Source organism: Channa argus, chromosome 5 (genome assembly GCF_033026475.1).
Source record: "Channa argus isolate prfri chromosome 5, Channa argus male v1.0, whole genome shotgun sequence".
NCBI lineage: Eukaryota > Metazoa > Chordata > Actinopteri > Anabantiformes > Channidae > Channa > Channa argus.
Genome location: NC_090201.1, coordinates 5,966,892 through 5,986,886, shown reverse-complemented (window position 1 = coordinate 5,986,886; position 19,995 = coordinate 5,966,892). Strand labels below are relative to the sequence as shown.

The 19,995-nt window shown below is 39.0% G+C and overlaps 1 protein-coding gene across 6 annotated transcripts in view; it reads right to left on the bottom strand.

Moving 5' to 3' along the window:
* The window catches only part of foxp1b (forkhead box P1b), a 150,147-nt gene extending 131,711 nt beyond the window's left edge, over positions 1-18,436 (bottom strand). For 4 of the 6 annotated variants that reach the window (XM_067504136.1, XM_067504141.1, XM_067504142.1 and 1 more), the window contains exons 1-3: positions 18,269-18,433; positions 14,082-14,160; positions 669-730 (exon numbers count right to left, since the gene is read on the bottom strand). The gene's annotated coding sequence lies outside the window, so the exon portion shown is untranslated. Of the gene's footprint in view, positions 1-668; positions 731-14,081; positions 14,161-18,268 lie in introns of all 6 variants that reach the window. The other 2 variants (XR_010914407.1, XM_067504137.1) reach the window with 2 other exon arrangements.
* Positions 18,437-19,995: the final 1,559 nt, after the last annotated feature.

The following is a 19,995-nucleotide window of genomic DNA, read 5'->3' as shown; positions in this document are numbered from 1 at the left end:
AGAACCTTAAATTGGATATAATTAACATTTAACTATAGTAAATTAACATTACTTCTGTAATGATTTGATACTTCCTATTCAGACTGACAGTGGCCAGCTAGTTTCACAATGACAGCGGACAGAGAATGAATGCTTGTCAGATTCTCAGAAAATGTATCACTATTTTTTTCACAACCTCTGAATCAGGACCAATGGGATTAGAGGTTGTGTTATCGCCGTGATCAGCTCTGCTAAATTTGTACGGGGAAAAAGCTATTCACATAAGCAAGCCTTAGATCAGACACATGGGCAGCAATTCAGGCTTTGGGAACCAGTGTGCACAGAGTACTGAGGTGTAATTTATATTAAATAATTGCAATATTGCTCAGTCTAATGGCAATTAGATATTTTTTCCCCTAAAATTCATTGCAACATTGTTGTAGTTGTTTCTTCATCATTCACATCCATGATCACTAAGTTAAAAACAACTAAACAATATAACTAAAGAAAACCTCAAAAATAAAAAGCTAAAAATAAATCTGTTGGGTTCTGATCCAAGCCAATTATGGCCGGACACAAATAAGCCTAATTGTCAAATCTCCCAGTGATATGGAGTTCCCTCACAGACTATGAGCACACGCATTACTGTATGAAATAAGAGAAGGGTTAGTGGGAGGATTGCCACATACCCTGATCAGTGGTGCAGAAGAGACTGGCACTCCATTCCTCCAACCAGAATTCAGCTCGCAGTCTTGAAGGCAGGACCATGGGGTTTCAGAGAGGACACAAAGAGAGAGAGAGAGAGCGAGAGAGAGAGAAAAAGAAGGAAGGAAGGGGAAAGATACAACAATTACAAACAGGAAGTGAAAAGGTGGGGAAAGCCCCTACCCTGGTCCAAAAAGCCCACATGTACAGAAATGACATAAGAACTGGTAAAAGTAAACGTGAGCGTCGTCAGTCACAAGTTTTTGACACATTATGACACACTGATTCCTGCTGGCATGTCCTGGCCTACATGCATATCAAGTTATCTTTCTTTCATATCTGAACATGTAGATAGGTACCTGTGAAAGATACACAATGAGAAATACTAGCAGGAGTATTTGTATCACAGTAACTGGTTTCTGCGGTTCATTTCTCACCTTAAAAGAGTAAGCAACTACAAAGTTGCCCTTTATAAACCTGAGAGCCCACACGACGTCAGTCACAGTCAGCAACAAATGAGCAGTAGAATAACTCAAATGTATTTTAAAAAATGCAATACCTTCTACACCTGCCTTCTTTTTCTTTCCACTGACTACACTATTTATTGGTATGCGTTTTACTAATAAAAAGTCTAAGACAATTTTTATACAATACAGATATGTGGACAATATACACATGAGGAAAAAAATTGCAGCACTGTAAAAAGCTACAAATGATCAAAAGGGTATGACGCCAGCTGAAGTCCCACAAGTCTGATTGCTGTGCAGAATGCATTTACCATAATAGTGACCAACAAACCCTGTAATTGTCTCCACCTTAGTAATAAAACAAATATTTACAATATTACATGATTTTCTTTTTTACATAAATGATGCATTACTTATACAGTTACAAAAACATCTGGAACAAACTGGACATTTTGTTTATTCAAAAGGCATTCATCTGTTGCCAGATAAACAAGTGGAAAGATTCTAATGACTTCCAGATACGGTTTAGATCATGCAAATGAGGCAGTAAAATAGATGGCTTCTGGTTTTGTCCCTGTGTCATTGCCCCATGATATACGTTTGTGCGACTTGTGCTGTTTAACGTGGCCCTCTCGGGCTGCGCAGCCTTGCAACTCAGCTGCCAGTTAATTGGCCTGTCCTATGAGAAAGCTTGTTGAGAACCAGTTCTATAACTGTGTTTCTGTTTGTAGCAGTGTGGCTCTCCAACCAGACACAACAACCACAGCACGTCCCAACTCCTCATAATTCACTAGTGTGGAATTCAACTAACCCCATTAGAGCAGCCGTTGTTTCCACAGCCTGTCCACATTCCTGGACCTACCATTGGCCCCAGATAAGACCCTTCTGATTACTTGGTTGCATGCTTGTCATTACTCCCAAAAAATATGTTTATCCCAACAGACAGCGCCCCTTTGGGGTTATAGCTACACTATTGTATCTCTATGCACCCCCCCCCCCCCACCAAAAAGTAACTGCTTTTAAAAAGGTCCCTCCATTTGGGATCAACGACACGGGGCACTGTTATGTCTCCAACATACAACTTAATCAAAGTACTTGATGAGAAGATTCAAAAGAAATGGGATTTATGTGTGGTCACACAAAGAGGATTTAAAACAGCAAGGGAACACTTCTATCCAAGAGGAAACTCTGTTTTTGAGTCTTTTTTAATTTTGAAAATTAACAAGCTCGGGAATTTAAAAAGTGGTTATGTTTTACGGCACAGTCTGTCCATAAAACAGACTAAACAACTATACACCTCAAGATATACAGGATGATCAGACACCAGCATAAAGCACTTTTTTAACACAGACAGTAAAGCATTCTCACATTGTGGCCTTTCCACACCAGCTGTTCAACACTCAGCTCACTCCTTCTCTGGGAACATGTGGTTGTAATCCCCCCTTTTCATTCAAATTACAAACTATGTCAGTTTCTGTAGAACCCTCTGCACTTTGCAGCATGTGTGTTAATTGCCATTTATTTGTGAGTTTCCAAGCAAACTTGACAGATATTTAAAACTGCCAGTTCTTGTTAAAAAGTATGAGTTGAGTGGGAAATTAACATCCCGCATGTTTTTGGTAAAAAAAAATAAAAAAAGTCAGTGCAGGTTACCCTCCTAATGCACACATACTATGTTCCTGGCAATCACATTAAAACCAAAAAAGGTCATGTTGCAATGATTGTAACGGTGATTTGTTACTGCAGTATAATACACAAATGGTCTCATGAGTTTACTTGCTTGGTTATCAAGGAAAATGTAAAGAGTACTGATAATTTTAAAATGTGTATTACTCATATAAAACAAACAAACAAACTAGCATAAAACACTGAAATAAATTTTTAAAAAGAACTGGGCACCGTTTTTACAAAATTAAAATAAATGCTAACTATATTCATATATAGCTAAAACCCACTTGAAAAGTCATGACATCATTACATAACTACTTTATTCATAAGTCATTTTTTAAAACAAGGTTAAACTACATTTAAATGACCTTGATTCTATCTGGCTATAGCCTATGATTGGGTCATATATAGGCAAAAGCTTTTTATGTAGATTGTTGTACAGCCTGTAAATCCAAACATTGTACTTAAATCACTCTAATAAATTATTTGTGTGTTTTGAGTAAATAAAATGACAGTAATAAGTAAGTTAAATGAATAAAACAATAAAGGATAGGTAGTTTATCTGGAGCAGCAATAAGGAAAAGTGATTTGACATTTCTGACCATTTACTACTCATTTCCACTAGTTTCTGGCTGCTGACTGGTCAAGTGAATGAGCTGCTTCCCTCCCACATACACACTGAACACAGACAGTCAATGAATCACAGGATAGAACATTCACTGACACATTTTAGCAACTTACCTAAAAAACCCAAAAATCACCACATTTGTTGCTTGTCACTTTTGTGAAAAACAGGAAAAAAAAAAAATCACCAAATCTAGCACCAGTGTTGCTCAGTAGAAAACACTGCTCTGCACTCTGAAAAGTCATGGGACCATGCATGTCATGCCTAAACAGAGAGTGACTGGTCATGGCCTTGTTAGGAGCATATATAAAGAGCATATGTAAAGATCTGTTCTCTGTTTCCACAGAAACAGAGAACAGATCGTCACATTCACACTAAACAACAGCATTTTGCAGTTATATAATCACACATCGCTGCTGTGATTAGATTCATCATGCAGCACTACAATACATTATAAATAAGTTATAGATATGTAAAAAAATTAATGTTTCATTTACTTTCAAGATGACTAAGTGCATTAACTTGCTAAATGCATATTCTTTATTCTGTTTTACCTTACAATCTTCATTCACAAATACATTTCTGTACCATCGGTATTTTCTCACCAGAGCATTTGCTATAAACTTACCATCGCTGCTTCATAGAAGATCACTGCCAAAGCCAAACCTGAGAGTGACATCTACAGCAATGCAAGATGGATATGCTTTGTTATCAACTTCAAACAAAATGGAATTTTGACACCATCTAAATGTGAGTCAAACATCACACCTAAAGGTCTGACTTTGATACTTGGGCATAGATACAAAAGCCTCAAGTGCCCTAAATCTTTGTTTTGATGTCATGTTATGTTTCACTATGAACATCAAGTGGGGACTTGAATAACTTATTAAAAATTGTCAAAATCAAGGAAATCTGAGTGTGACACGGGGAAGGGCACAATATGTCGCATGTAAACAAGAGATTATATTCACAACACAGGACGGACCCTGCATCAGCAAAGTCAGGGAGATGGCTCTCCAGCATGTTGTGTTTCATACTCAATCAGCCAGATTCCAAGCAGTGATCTGATATTGCAGAGAAACATGCAACCGTACTGGGGGACACCGTTGCTGTACCGGATCAATGGCTAAACCCATTAAGTCACATCACTCCCAGTACCTCATCTAATAAGATTTGGTCTTCAGGAACACCCCTAGCTGACCCATGCTGCTGAGGACAATTACAAGAGAGTGGTCTTTTAGGACCAACGCCCACTTGACCCAATAGCGTAAAGACATGGAGAAGATCCACATGATTTAAACTCCTCCCCAAGACGTGCTGACAAGGTTAGAAGGTCAACACAGACATTAACAGGTCAGTGTGTGGCCCACTTGGGAACAATTACTCCCAGTCACAGCTAAGTGGACACTTGATTGAACACGACAGAGGCAGGACACACTTCCCACAGATAACAATCCCCAGAGCCATTTAGGATAAAAAGCTCTTGTGATACAGCCGTTATGGGCAAAATTCATCTTCCTTTTTCCTTTTAAAAGAATGTGAGAGTGTGATAGAGAGCCATTCTGTGGAAGAGATGAGTCTTTTAAAGCATCACCATTTTGTAGCAATACTAATAGCTGCTTATGACACCGAAACAATTACAAGGTGACTAGGAGAAAAAGCTAAACAATGGGACAAGTTATTAAGATTTGATTTTTCATTCAAGGAAAAAACAGATCTCGTGAAAGATAGTGCCTTGTCCTGCAACAGTCTGACACAATACTCATGGTTCAAGTTCAAAACGACGGCGAGGAAAACTAGACCCAAAGTACAAGAACTTAAAACTGTGACACAAATGTGCCATTCGGCAATAAATCTCTCATCTCTAATTAACTGTGTGGGTGCTGTAGTTTTTTTAAGCTGTTCCACCTTTAACCTACTGACAGTTTGACCCTTCTCCCACCACAATGACTGAAACTCTGACTTGAACATCTGGTGTCTTATTCCTACATGCAGCACCCCCAGACACAGTTTGGAGTTGTTTCATATCACAGCTTAATAACAAATAGTTTATGTGTTTCATCATAATGTGTGGGTTTAAAATGCAGTGTAGAGGAAAACTAACAGATGTTTCAGGGTAGCTCCTGCAGATAAAATACCAAACTTTGTAAAGTGCATCTCTGTGTAAAATGGTCACTTTTATAGTCGCTTCATACACAAATAGGGCTTATCGATTCGGAAACACATTTTCACAGCATTTGCATAATGTTGTTTGTAGTTTTGTTTTGTTTTTTCCCCCCATGGGCTTTGTTTATTTATTTCTCTGCATTAGAAAATCAGTTCCACATTGTCCCTCAATCTGCAGCGGAGGCTGGTGCCTCAGCTGTCGGTTGTTAGTGGCTGGAGATGACACAGTTCACCACTTCTCCAGCCCAGAGATCAACACAGCTGCAGAGTGAGTAGACAGATTGCAAAAAGCATGGAAAGAGGGACACACTGCTAATTATTTGCTTTACTTTCTCTTTTCTATGTAACCAAGAAGTCCAACATTAGCTGATGTTTAAAAAAAAAAATTAAAAAAAAAAGTCTCTCCACTGTCTATCTGCCCTTCTCATTATCAGGACTCTTTTACCCCATTTCTGTCAGGTTCCTGAGACCTTCCCAAAGCATTCTGCATTAACCCATTTGCACATGAAGGCGGCAAAAGCAACAGGTTCACATTCTGACCTACTGGCTGTTGTGGCAGTCAGCTTTATTCCCCAAGCTAGTTTTGTAACCAAGTGGGCATCACGTGAATACCATCTGGGTACCACTTATTTAAAGCTGGCAGAAGTCCCGTGGCAGCCAGTCTGGCAGTGAGAAGAAGAGAATAAATTGCACCATTTACTTAACATGAATTTACCGTTAAAAGCCCGCAACTACATTTTTTTTCCAGGTGCCAGTTTCTGGTGCCTGCCAAATTGTGTTGTATGCACGACAAACTGAGTGTCTGTCAAAGGGTTGATAAAGGGGCTATCAAGATGTTAACCACATGAAATCACATTTACCACCAAGTATACTAACAGCCGTCAATCCACTTACACCAAAGAAATCTCCCAGTGCGTTATGCACAGCACAGAATCCATAAACAGACAATAAACACATTGTAATTATAATGCCAACTCTTTAATTACGTGTGTCATTTGGGGATGGCCGAGCTCACTAATTGTCAGAGTAAGTGAGTGAGGGAGAATTGAGGAAGGCAAGAAGGAGATCAGGCCCTCAGGCCCAACGAGAGCCATATTCCCCACTCTCCAAGCGTGTTAGAAGGCAGAAAATCCAATTGGCATGGTTCCAAGGAAGAAGAGTCCAAACAGCCTTAATCAGCGGGGACAAACTCCATGCAAATCATTTACATTACCACAAGTGGAAAGAGCAGAAATATCTAAGGTTTCACTCCCACTTCATGAAAGCAGAGAAAATCCTGTAAATGCCTGTAACCTCACTGACAGGTGTCCTCAAAAGAAAAAAAGGTAGCTTCACTAACTAAACCTGATACTGGCTTAAGAACCATAGAAGACACCTGCAGCCTGGACTTATCTGGATGTGGGATGGAGATTTATTGTGATATCATCATTTTAGGGCAATTGTCTTTTATTTTACAGGGCACAGAATATGGATGCCAGTTTGCAGGTTGCAGGGTGTAAAATAAAATATCCCACATTTGGTTTTCTATGGAGACAGCTGAGCTGATAGCCCTACTGGGTATGGATACTGTGCTGACTTTGGCTTGCATTTATAAGCAGACAAATTATGTTATTTACATTAAGTCATGTTGTCGAGGTTGTGAATAAATCTTCACAAAATTAGTGGGAAAATCATTGGTTTGCGATATTCAGTAACCAAAAACCTAAACAAAATTAGTTTGGAGCATAGTCAGTGCTGCAAATGTGTGGTACACATAAAATCATTCATCACTGTATAATTAACTCTCTATATGTGTATAAAAAAACATTCTGATGGATGATAAATTTATGTTATCTTAAAGTAATAGCAGCAGTGTATGTATATCAGTAATGCCTTGGAATGTTTCCATTGAGGTTTTGCTCCATGTTGTATTTGAGTTGACTCTGTGTCGCCATTGGAATAAATTATATCTTCCATACATAATAACTAGTGCTGCTGTTCTCCATGACCGAGTATGTTTAAGAGCCACACTGCAACAGAGGGTTTTTTTTTTACGGGAATGTTTCTTTAAAATAATTGTTTTTTGCTAATATCAATTAGACCTTCTGCTTTAGTTTCTTGATCTGTACCAAACTCATTTTGCCATTACTTTTTAAGAGTCATTCGACAGGACACAAGACAGCATCTGACCATATGAATGAAGACATGAGAGAGACTAACTGTGTTCACAGGTCTCCTTGCATGTTTTAGCAATGTAAACAACAGGGTAGTTCACAGTAAATCAAAAATTGAAATGATTATCTCAAAACATTAACTGATGACAAAAAAGATGTAAACTTCAGTCAGCAGCAATATTGTCCATTTGACCAAGTCTGATGCCATGCTGAAAAATATTGTTGCGTATTCATGGATCAAAGTTTAAATAATAATCTAAATTATTAATATACACAGTATAAAAGGAGTAAATGTGTTAGACCAAGATCACAGAGTGAATTATTCAAGTACAGTGCACCCTGAAAACACTGAGAGAAATGACATCTCTCAGAGTGAATCATCCCCCATGCAATGAGAAATGTCAGTTAGGCAATGAGAAACTGTCTTCTCCATTGTTTACATATTGACTGGCACTATGTGGTTGGCCTACGATTAGAACAACACATAGCCGCCAATAGCATGATCTCACTCGGTGGAAAAAGAGCTGTCAGTGTGAAGCTGGTAGGTGGGTGTGGCAATAAAATCAATGAAGGTGGAGGGAATTAAACACAAGCAAAACAAATCTGTTACTGGTTCCACAGCATGATCCAACCTTAGCTAAGCTGGTTCTGAAACAGTCGAGCCCAGCACCAGTTGCTTTACTGCTTAAATTGGTCTCACCTCTGCTTTTTCCAATCCCTTGTCTGTGAGGTTCAACTGAACACTTCACTGTGCCCTGCAAGGTCTTTTACAGAGACCACTTTTGATAAAAGATTTCAGAGAGACTGAGAGAGAGTGAGAGAGAGATGGCAAGAGAGAGACAGCGAGAGAGAGAATAAGTGTGCATGAAGGATACAGAATTTTCATCTACTATCCATCTCATATTCTAATGTAGCCATTATGCTCTAAAAAGAGACTGCTCATCTATTCATTTTATGAGGCATTTGCAAAAAAAGATGACACTGCAAGAGGGTCAGCCGGAGTGATTAAAATTCTTTGAATTAGCCTTTCAATCATCGCATACAGTTCTGTGTAAAGTACACAGATATGCACTCAAAAGCCTGGCCCAACTCCTCTCTGTAGTAGGATATGAAAAGATTGATTTACTCATTTCTCACTGTGAATTGTTTTCAGTATGAGGAATTGATTGATCAACACATTAAAAGCTTGTACATCATGCACTCTATATACACACGACATGAAAAGGCTTTTAGAAAAATATCCCATAACTCACAGCAGCTGATTGCTTAAACCACACCATGTTTACAGCAATTACAACAGGTGTGGTAAATTTCTAACAAAAGGCTGTAAACCGTATATAGTAAATGGTTAACAGAAGCAGGCTGAGAGGAGGGCAACTCTAGAAGATAGTGTGCATGATGCAAAAGGCACTTAGATGTCACCTGAACTTTCGCTTGTAAACCATGTTCATATCACAGAAAAACACTGGAATAATTTGAAGCAGTTCAAGGCTATGCTATGACACTGGCATAAAATACATATTAATTTACAGAAATAGTGGGAATGATCTAATTGTTTTACAAGGACACTTTCAATAAAATAATAAATAAACAGAAGCATTTTAGCTACAATTCACATTCAAAAATAAAAACGCTGAAAACCACAACTGATTTCAGCAAAAAAGGAATTCACTAAACATAAATAAGAGCATATATAGATACTAATTGGCCACTTATTATTAAGCCACACATAAACCACTGCAGTCATAGGTTAACCTCTGGTGCAACTGGTCGTCACCGTTCACAGGCACGTTCTATTCACATAACAAGTACAAGTACTGAATTAGACTTTTCTCATGGTTGTTACACTAGTACCTGGAACAAAATAAGAACCAAATAAAGTTTCAGTTCCAGTTTAGTTTCTGTCTCTTGTTCGCCCACTCGTACAATCTTTCTGTTGTTCGCTCTGGTCTTTATCTTTTACCGGGTTTTTTTTTGTCGAATGGTGTCTTAAATAACATGTACTATAAGCCAGAAAAATGATAAACTAAAATCCCATCCCTAATTCAATGTGTTCAGCCATTCATAAGAAAGCCGAGGAGTGTCAGGGTCATAAAGCTAAGTCAGCATTAACACATTCAGATTAACTTCAAATGCTGGTTTATGAAAGAGCTTATGTGTATGTTTGTATTCAAGTACAAAAGCTGATCACTGAACTCCACAAGTTCTCTAGCCTGTATTACATCATCAGCTTTTTGTCACTGTCTTTTCACTACCTTGAACGCTTCTTTTGTCTTCAGCAGGTCACATTTTACACATAAGCTTTGCGTCTGTTGTTGCTGATGCTGTTATGTTACCTGACTTTGTGTATGTGTGTGTGTGTGTGTGTGTGTGTGTGTGTGTGTGTGCGCGCATGCTCAAGCACACTGGTCTTAGGAAGCAGGAGGGTGCAAACAGTGCTTGGTTATTGCAAAAAATGCAGACAAAACATCCTCTATAATCTTTCAAACAAGCGATTGAGATGAATTTACCCAACAAATTTCAAGCAGCTGTGATGGACTCATAATCAACCATTTCACATCACTGGAATTTGCATGTTTTCTTCTATAAAATATATAGTTAATTTGGTTCAGTTAATTGCTACACTTGTTCAGTAAGAATTTCAACTGCATTTAGTAAGAGTAAGGCTTGTATTGTTCAGAGCAAAGAGAAATGAAAATGGGCAGAATGATCAGCATATCAAAACTAAAGCTCCTAGCTCCCTCTCTGTGAGTTTCTAAAACCAAAACTGTTGCAATTGTAACTGTATATGGTATACAAATACACAATTCTCCTATATGATGATAGAGACGGTTCTTGTATCTTATTATTATTCTCTATTCACTGCAGTGAGAGCCTGAAAGTAAACTTTGTGCTACTGGCAGAGCAGGAGAATAGATTCCCCATTCAAATAACACAACTGATTCATACGGCCAGTAAGATGAACCTACTGGCCGCCTGCTGTATGTCACATGCTTGCGGCTTGATTCTCGTGAGACCTTTTCAGGATCAGCATCAGCCAGTGCGGCTGTAGCCTCCCATCTAAAAGGGACTTTACACACATCCGCAACCTGTGATGCTGAGCCACTTTGTGAAAGCCACAGATGTATCACACCTGACAAGGATCTTTGTTTGGATTTCAACTTTTCACTTACTCGATAAACACGAGCCTTTAAAAATACAGCCCCGATGCAAATTCAGTCTCACACTGAATCTGGTAAAACGATTGCTGCTCCTGCTACTTGGAATGAACTTTAAATGGACCTAAAGTTGAATGAGAAAGTAACAATGAGTAAATCTAAAAGGATCTTAGGTACCAGAGAACCTGAACTTATTGGGAAATGCTATTGTGCCTTTTAATATATTGAACCTTTTTTTTTTTACTTAAAATAATTAAATTGTATGAATCTATGATTGGTTTTTCTATTGTTTTGTAAATATGCTGTTGAGGCTGCAATCTCGGTCAGGTTTCTCTTGAAAATGAGATTTGGAATCTCAGTGAGTTTTTACCTGGTTAAAGAAGGGAAAGTTTAAAAAAAGTCAAAAGTAAGCTTTTAAATATTTTCCAAAAAATTGCAGTATACTCTTCATCAGGCCTAGTGTTTTGGAACATAACTGAACTAGTGTGTGCAAATAACAAACTAGTGGGCGAAAGAAAGCCAATCCCCAGCCATACAGCAGATCTTAGCCAGGGATGTGATCAGCCAACTGGCTATAACAAACAAAAATGTTGTTTTGGAAACTGGGTCTTGGACTTAAATTCAATATGACCTTTTTGTTTTTGACTGAAATCTTAATGTTAAAATTGCTTCTGATAAAACAAGATCTGAACACAACCCCATTCTTTTCGTCTGGCAAAAAGACATTTGAACAAAGTTAGCCAGAATTCTATGCCACGACCTCAGTGAAGAATTTACTGAAAGCAGCAAATGTTGCTATGGTTGGAGTTGTGAAAGTGTTAACAGTGAGGGCACCATTACCCCACAATGTTCAAAATCTCTCTTTACACCTTCTGGGGCCAAATGCAATTAGTGATAATAACTATATTGTTACTAATAGGTGAGAATAGTTCAAAATATATTAAATATAATTTATGAGATTAGGACTTTAAGTGTTTAACTACAAACTTTTACTTATTTAAAACTACAATGTTAATGTGATAATTAATACCAGTGAATGGCTTAAAAATATCAACAAAGCCAAATCAGAGTGCTTCCTAATCGCCAAAAATGATGACAAAGTGTTTATCTAGTCAGCACATGCAGAGATTGGTTGGCCACACTATCTGCCTAAACACATAATTCCATCCTGGGCTAATCTATTGACTGAAATGATAAACAAAAAAGTAACTCCTGCAAAAATAACCATCTCCAACTGAGTGGTTTGGGAATGGAGCCCCACCCTGTTTACAACACTGAGAACAAAAACAAACTCCCTCCAAGGAGTCCAGGCAAATGCAAGTCACACACTCCAACCAATACAGGCAAACAACAACAATGTCTGAAGATCTACTGGGATAGCAGGCTATCAAACAACAGCAGTCTGCACACAAACAAGGTGCACATCTCTGTGTGTTTGAGGGGAGTGTATTGGAGAATGAGAGAAAGTGTCTGTGAGAAAAAGAGAGAGAGAAAGCGAGAGCTGGTGTGAAAGTGGAATTGAGTAGCAAACAAAGTCAAATACCACCCCCACTACCCCAGTCTCAGGTCAACTGAATCATCAGGAGTCAGGGAAGATACCGTCATCGCCTTCCATGAATAGCTCACAAAACCACATCAGTATGACTTCACCGTGGCAAACCCAGTAGTTTGAGAACACTCTCCCTCAATATCCAGGAGACTCTGACTGAAGAGGTAATGAATCTCAGTTAACAAGGCCATTATCAGTGAAGAAACTACATCATCAGGAGGGACTCCAAATCCATGAGGTCCTCACATCTATCGGCCTTTTATTGTTGCTATTAACTGCTCAGGTATATTTGGAACAACTGTACCCAAACAGCAGATAGATAAAAGTATCCCGTTTGATCTCACGCTGTACATCGTCACAGTAAACAATGACACTGCTTAAGAGACACAGGCCCAATTAGCCATCGCTGCTCTCCACTGTCAAGTGTTTTAACAGCCGGCTACAATGATAATAGCAACCTGCATACTTTCATTTGTGCTCCACACTCATCAATGCAGTAGCACCTCTGCTGAAGCGCTGCACTGCATCTTGGGTAATTACTGCTTCCCAATTACCACCCAGCTGGTAAATATATATCAAATAAACAAGCAACAACCCGTCAATTAGGAGCACCCTTTCATAATGGGAGCTTCAAAATTATGTTTCATGTACAGACAGAGGAATCCAGTGAGCAAACGGAGCATTCAACTTCAAAGTAAACGTGTATCCACAGTTAAGTCTACATCTGAAAGTAACAGTTTGAAAAATAATTGATTCATGTGTATTTTGAGACCATTAATATGCACTTCTAATTAAAGGTGTTTTAATTACCAACAGGCCAATACAGGCCGCATGGGAACAGTACGGTTCTCCCAAGAAAGGACTTAAAAATGAAACGTGGCCTTTTATTCACAGACGACAGAAGAGGGACAGTAACATTGTTGAATTCAAAGGCAAAGAGAACAGCTGCAGTAACAGTCTGTCAACAAAATTTGCATTGCTGCTGTCTCCTCATCTCCATTACTCTCTCCTGTCTCTCCTCAAGCCCACAGAGCTGCCGGCTCAGATCTGAGTACTCTGATGGCTTATCACATAGCGAGCAGCAGGCTAAGCTGGAGTGATGCGCCCAAAAGACATGATCAAAGCACACAACTTTCCACCCAGCAATGATGATGGAAGAGCGGGCCCTGCCATGTTATGTTTCTTATTAGCCCGGGTCTGCCAAGTGAAAACACAGCCAAGAAGTCACTGGTTGAGGCCCTTTAAGATCTGCTCCTGCAACCTTACTTTACATCACATTGCCTAGTGCGGTTGACAAGTTTTCTGTGCAAATATTCTGTGATATTTTCGTATTAGTAAATGTTAGTTTCCTTAGTGTCATTGTCATACTGATGATCAGTAACCACATTATATGTTTCCCTTTTTGCAAATGCCAGTAGTAAAGAAACTTTTTGAAACCACAATGATGATGAGAAAACATTACCAGGCTGTACATAACATAACGCTGTGTAAAGCTTCGGCTGACATGAAAAAGCAAGTCTTCTTAGATCAGCGATGCAAATTATACGTTAACATTTGAACATAAACTATTAAAATACTGTGGTATTTCGAACAAGGAGAAGAATCACTTACAGTTCTGTGGTAATCAACTTTCACTAGTGGCCTCAGTTTGCTCCCAAAGTGGCCAACTTCACTTCCTTTCCATCTTTCTCTGGGAAGACAAAACAAAGCAACATGTGAGAATCACAGGTAATACCTACATATTCTCAGGGAACATAGTTTGCTATGAACATGAGAGAAAACTCCCTAAAAATGAGAGTTGTGTCACGTATCAGGCCAATGAGGCTGCATCTATAAACAGCCACAGACTGATATACAGACCGGACAGCTGATAGAAACAGGTGCTGACGTTTCGCCTGGCAGCTGAGCACAGCTTGAAGCATATGGTTGAGCCCCTCGTGTCTGGACAAAAATGTTTGTAGCTTACCTGCATAGCTCCCATAACATGCCAGCGTTCTGCTATTAAAGAAACTCTGATTTTAGGCTATTGCACACCAAGAGGCTACTGCATTCAGTCAAAAGGAGAACAGGGAACACACAATAATCCTCTTAATTATCTATCACTCTTCTAAATCGCTGAAAAATTCACTTTGTTTGCTTAAAAATGAGTAAACACGTTTGTGTGAAAGTAAAAGATAATTATTTTGTTTGTGTCCATGATGTAGAGGTTAACTATATTTTCCATTACTACCCTAATAAAGGTGTCAAACCTTGACAGAAACCACAGCACAGTTTAATGTGAACTTAGGTGGTTGGTTGCAAGTCTTTTTTATCTAGATCGAGTGTCCATCAGCAACACACTCAGTAAAATGTGCTTTTTTCTGCTGGGTTCTCAAGTATCAGATGATTATTTACAAAAACACATTTCTCGTAGAATAAAATAGGGTGACATTACTCTTAATTTGTGTATATAATCTATGCTAAAAGCCATACGGCTAAAAGCACTTTTTAAGGGTACCATTTGCCTTTTGCTAACCTAATATAATTTGCTACCTAAGTATTTCAGAGGTTGTTGCAAAATGTTATGCAGTATATCTAGCTTAATATGAAACTAATTGCATGTATAAAGTGGTTGATTATTTATCTTTCACGTTACCAACACTATTTTGAACTAAAACCGGCACAGCAATACTTTTAATACACCAACAGAAATCTTAAGAACAACAAACATACAATACTCTGATATTTTCCAACAATGATCAGTGAAAACCATTGTAGTAAATTTTTGAAATGAGTAGTAAAATTATATTTTTGAGTTGTAACTCAAGTTAACTGATTGTAATTGGATGCTCCATCTCTTCCCCGGTGGATGAATAACATTTTTGTCAGGATCCCTCACTTTATTAAGGACAGATGACAGAAGAAGACAGTAATTAATGGCTGCATGGCTTAATGACCGTCCTGAGCATTTTTCTATCTCCATAGAGACCGAGGAGCTGCCCAGAGCTCACCTGCAGCTGCCCACTCTCTGACCAATCGCCTAGCCTGGTATGGAGAACCATCCGCATGGGCACCCCACAGGGGCCAGGACACACTAACCTTTAGCCTGGAAAAATTGTTCGGCTTTCCTTTGTTACCCTATCCATTCATGTAATAGAGCACTAATGAGCATGCTGCACTCATATTCTTTTTGGTGGTACTGTTTCCCTTTGTGTTGCATGAATCAAACACGCAAAAATCACATGACAAATTCATTTACTAGAAATTTCCCTTCTATTCATGTGTCACTTGTCTTGCTTTGTGCAAAAATGGTTCAAGCAACTGCTCTGAGTGCGTCTTGTATCTGAAATCAAATGAAGGGTGAAGCTGGCAAATAAATCTAAAAGAAACAATGCAGCAAATGCTCAACCTTATTCCCACACTGGCCTAAAAATAATTCTCCTTATCATTCAGCTGCAAGCAAGGGTGCACAGTCAGTTTACAGCTCCTCCGTACCCAGCACAGGGTATTTCTATGTGTGTTCACAAATACTGAGCTGTCAGATGAAAGAGAGGGCCGCTCCACTCAGAGATGGGAGTCCTCACGCTGAATGCATGAGTGACTGATTACTTTCTTAGCAATTGAACCTCGACTCTCTACAAAGAAGAGCCTTAGCCCGAGCTTGAAGAGGCCGAACTAGAAACAAGGGGTTTCCAAATAATACAAAATCATAGATTGGTGTGTTAAGGATCTTGCATCATTGCAATGCATACAGCTGCTCTTCCTCAAATTTCAAGCCCTTTTTTTTTTTTTTTTTTACTTTCCCCCTGCCAACTCAATTTATTCAGTAGTTGTATGGGGCAGATGAAGTGCAGTCATTCTTGTGTCTACAAGCAGACACAGGGGACAGTGTTGCGTTGTTCACTTCAGAATCTGCAGAAGGCTAAATGTCTGTATGTAATAGCTTTGTCAAACAGCAGACCTGGAAAAGTTGCAAAGAAAGTTCATCCTGTGTTTTAAAACCTGGGTTGCGAAGGTCCATTTCTGCATAAGTGAGCACACAAACCCCAGTGCCTGTTCAAATAGTCTGCAGCTCTCTCTCAGGCAGCTCATGACAACAGCCCAGCAGCAGCACTGTTTGATCTCCAATGTTTTCCTTAATCTGGGTTGTCAAGGTTCGCTTGTTGGAGGCTGTTTACTTTACTTCTCCTACAAAAAAAGTGTTTTTTTTTTCCCTCAGACAATGACTAATCCAAGACCAAGAAGGAGGGTGCACCGCCAGCAATACTTGTTAAAGCTGCAGTTTCCCTTCTGTAAAATTTTAGATGGTTTTAGTCTTATAGTTGCAAGTGACAGACATACAGTATACAATATTAGAATAGAGTGATATTCCATTCATATGTATGCAGTTCAGTCTCTGCAGACATACTTGTTGTGTATTGCATTTTATAAAATTATCATTTTTGTGCAATTCTAATTTTGTGCTGAAAATTATTCAGCAATAATTAGGCATATGAGAAATGTACATATTATGTGTTCACATTGAAGTGTTGCACATCAAAATGTATAAATCACACTTGTGTCTGTAGTACACCCGTCATAAAATGTAAATTCAAACTCCAAATGGCTTTAAAAAAAAAAAACATTTTAAATACAACCTCATGTGTTCGTCTTAAATTAATTTCGACAGAGTTACGTCATCCGGACGGTGTATTACAATAAGATAAAGTTCATTTTATTATTTTACTATTTGATCCACATACCAACCCTACAGCAACAATAGGCAATTGATAATTAATTATTTACCACAATTTAAAGTCTGTTTTCCACCAGAGATAATAAACTGCTCAGCATCTTTAGTCTGTTTTACTTCTGAAAAGGCAAAAACATAACCCGCTCGATAAAACCACTCGGTTCAAACTTGGAGCCCAACAACAGTACGGCGGAATAAAACAATGATTAAAATGCTAAAGGGTCACTTTAAAGTTGTCACGGCTTTAATTAAATCAATTCACCGAGCCATGTGGGTTCATAAAAAACGGAATATGAGGCGAATCTCGCCTGGATACGGAACGCGTCAGCCTCTTCGCTGAGCAGACGGAACACGCTAAAACTACAGCCGTTCTAAACGCGAGTGATGGACAGCTGGATAAAAGTAGCCATGGTTGCTAAAGCGGCATTACACTTAACATTACAGTAACTTCAGTTTAGGGGAAGCTGTAATGCCTTCCTCCAGTCTTTCAGGGACTTGAGGACTGCTAACACGTGGGGAGGGGGGGGGGAAGCTTCGTCCATGGTCTTACTCCAAAGAAATCACGGCACTCAAACTTCCCTGTCACGGTGTGGAGTGAAAAACTTTTATCGCCTGCTTCCCTTAACAGGTAGCTAACGCTGCAATTACGACCTGTTAACGGCTACCGCTAACCAGCACGTTACAACCAACTAGCATTAACGGTGAAAATGCTTTTCCTCCCGAAGGTGCATTTCCCCACCGGGCTCTCGAGAGTAGCCTCAACTAAAGTTAGAAATCCAACTTTCCAACCAAACACCAAAAAAAAAAAAAAAAAGAGTAGCGGCTCTAAAGATCGGTTAACACTACACACCTTCGTAACAACCGCTGGCCACCTTAAAATCGCTAGCAGTCGGCCAACGCGATTATAAATACAGGTGTTTATCTGTTTGTTTGAAACTATCAGAGAGAACAGCAGCAAAAAAAAAAAAAAATCGAAGACAAACACGGTGTCTGTGCGTTTGAGTGCAGCGGCGGCGGCGGCAGCAGCAGGTATCTAAATACGCTACAACAAAGCTAACGTTAACATTATGATAATAGTGAAACTTACCAGGATGGAAAACGCTTTACAGCAGCTAAGAGGCGCACGCGGAAGGTACCGATTTGCTAGTAGGAGATAACGAGCCTGTGCACGCGAGCTTGTGTACCGAGAACGCGTGCGAAAACAAATCAAACCGTAAACACCAACAATTACTCCGCCCGTCTTGATGGTGGTTGCGAGGTGGTGGAGGTGGGTGGGTGGTGGGGGTGAAGGAGGAGGGGGGGGGGACTAACTAACTAACTTAACTACAAGGAGAGAGAGATAATCTTACCAAAGGCGTCGAAGACAAAAACAAAAACAAAAAAAACAAAAACAACATAAATCAAAATGTGGAGTTTGGCACTCAATGGCTCCCAGTGTGTCGCAGGGAAAGGCACGAGCTCCTTTCTTAATGTTGTTATTAGATTTTAACACGGCGAAGAAAAGAAGGAGGGAGAGAAAAAAAAAAAAAAAAGGAAGAATCGCGGATTTGGATGTTGTTGTTTTGATTCCATGTGTGTGACGCCACTCCATATCCACCTGCTGTAAACAACCTTCATTGCCCTGCAGATCCTTCATAGAAACATCATAGTCACAAGTACAGTAGTACTTAGTAGGTCCTTTCTATGGGGAAATGTAAGGCTATGCATTAGTATTAGCTGAAAGTGTGACAGGAGAGAGGGGGCTGTCAGAAAAGCGAAAATATCGGAGCTGACTAATTACAACTAAGGCAGAATTAACTTACATTATTTCAGAATATACTTCACTCCTTTTCTCTCTCCCCCTCTCTCTCTCTCTCTCTCTCTCTTTTTGATCTTTAGTTCATCATGACTCTTCCAAAGCCTTGCTGCTAAAAGATGAAATGCTTTTGACACAATCATCAAAGATGTTATAATCACAGCTATGACAAGTTTGAACTATTAAAGGACGAGGTGTCTGCTTCTGAAAGTGACAGAGAGCAAGGGAGTAAGTTCTTTCAGTTCGGTGTGGTTATGTTCTCTCACATGTGGCCCAAGTCTTCAAAATATTTGGAAGGGGACATTATACAGTATAAAATTCAACAGTTACTGAAAATGTGTGCTTGGCAATTTTTTTTTTTTTTGTAGATGAAATGTTTTGCTGATTCCTGCACAGTTCTCCCTCAACATAACCACTGTCACTGAAATTGTAAAAACATTATGAAAGTAATTAAAAGATCTATTACTGGTCCCTGAAGACACTAATTATCCAGGGCCAGTTCAACTGTCCAGTTAACACCCATTGTAAAGCAACATTAATTTAACCCCAAGATAAAATATTTTAAGTCGTTTTCTTGTCCTTGACCAAGGTCTGACGAGCACAGCTCATTTGGCTGTATAAACTACTTTACATTTATCATAGCTGCAATTTAGAGGAATGCTGCTGATGAACTCTCTTAAGAAAGACTGTTTGTTAGTAGAGAGCGTCACCCTCTGGCCATGATAAGTAACAGCACAAATGGGTTCAATCAGTTTGTTGTGATTCTGCGCTTATTCTCAATCTTCTGTCTCTTAATAATTTGGGTTTCCTGTAATATATATATATACCCAACCCTTCGGTGCATAGGTGTTTTTTAAACAATGTGTTATGTATCACGCATTAAACTTCTAAGTAAACGATAATGCTTGGAAACTCATCATTTAAATAGCAGTAATAATCGCCCATAAACACATTTCAGCTGATTTGTTGTTGTTTTTTTACGTTGTATTTATGACTTTATTTTTTTTAAAGGCCTGAAA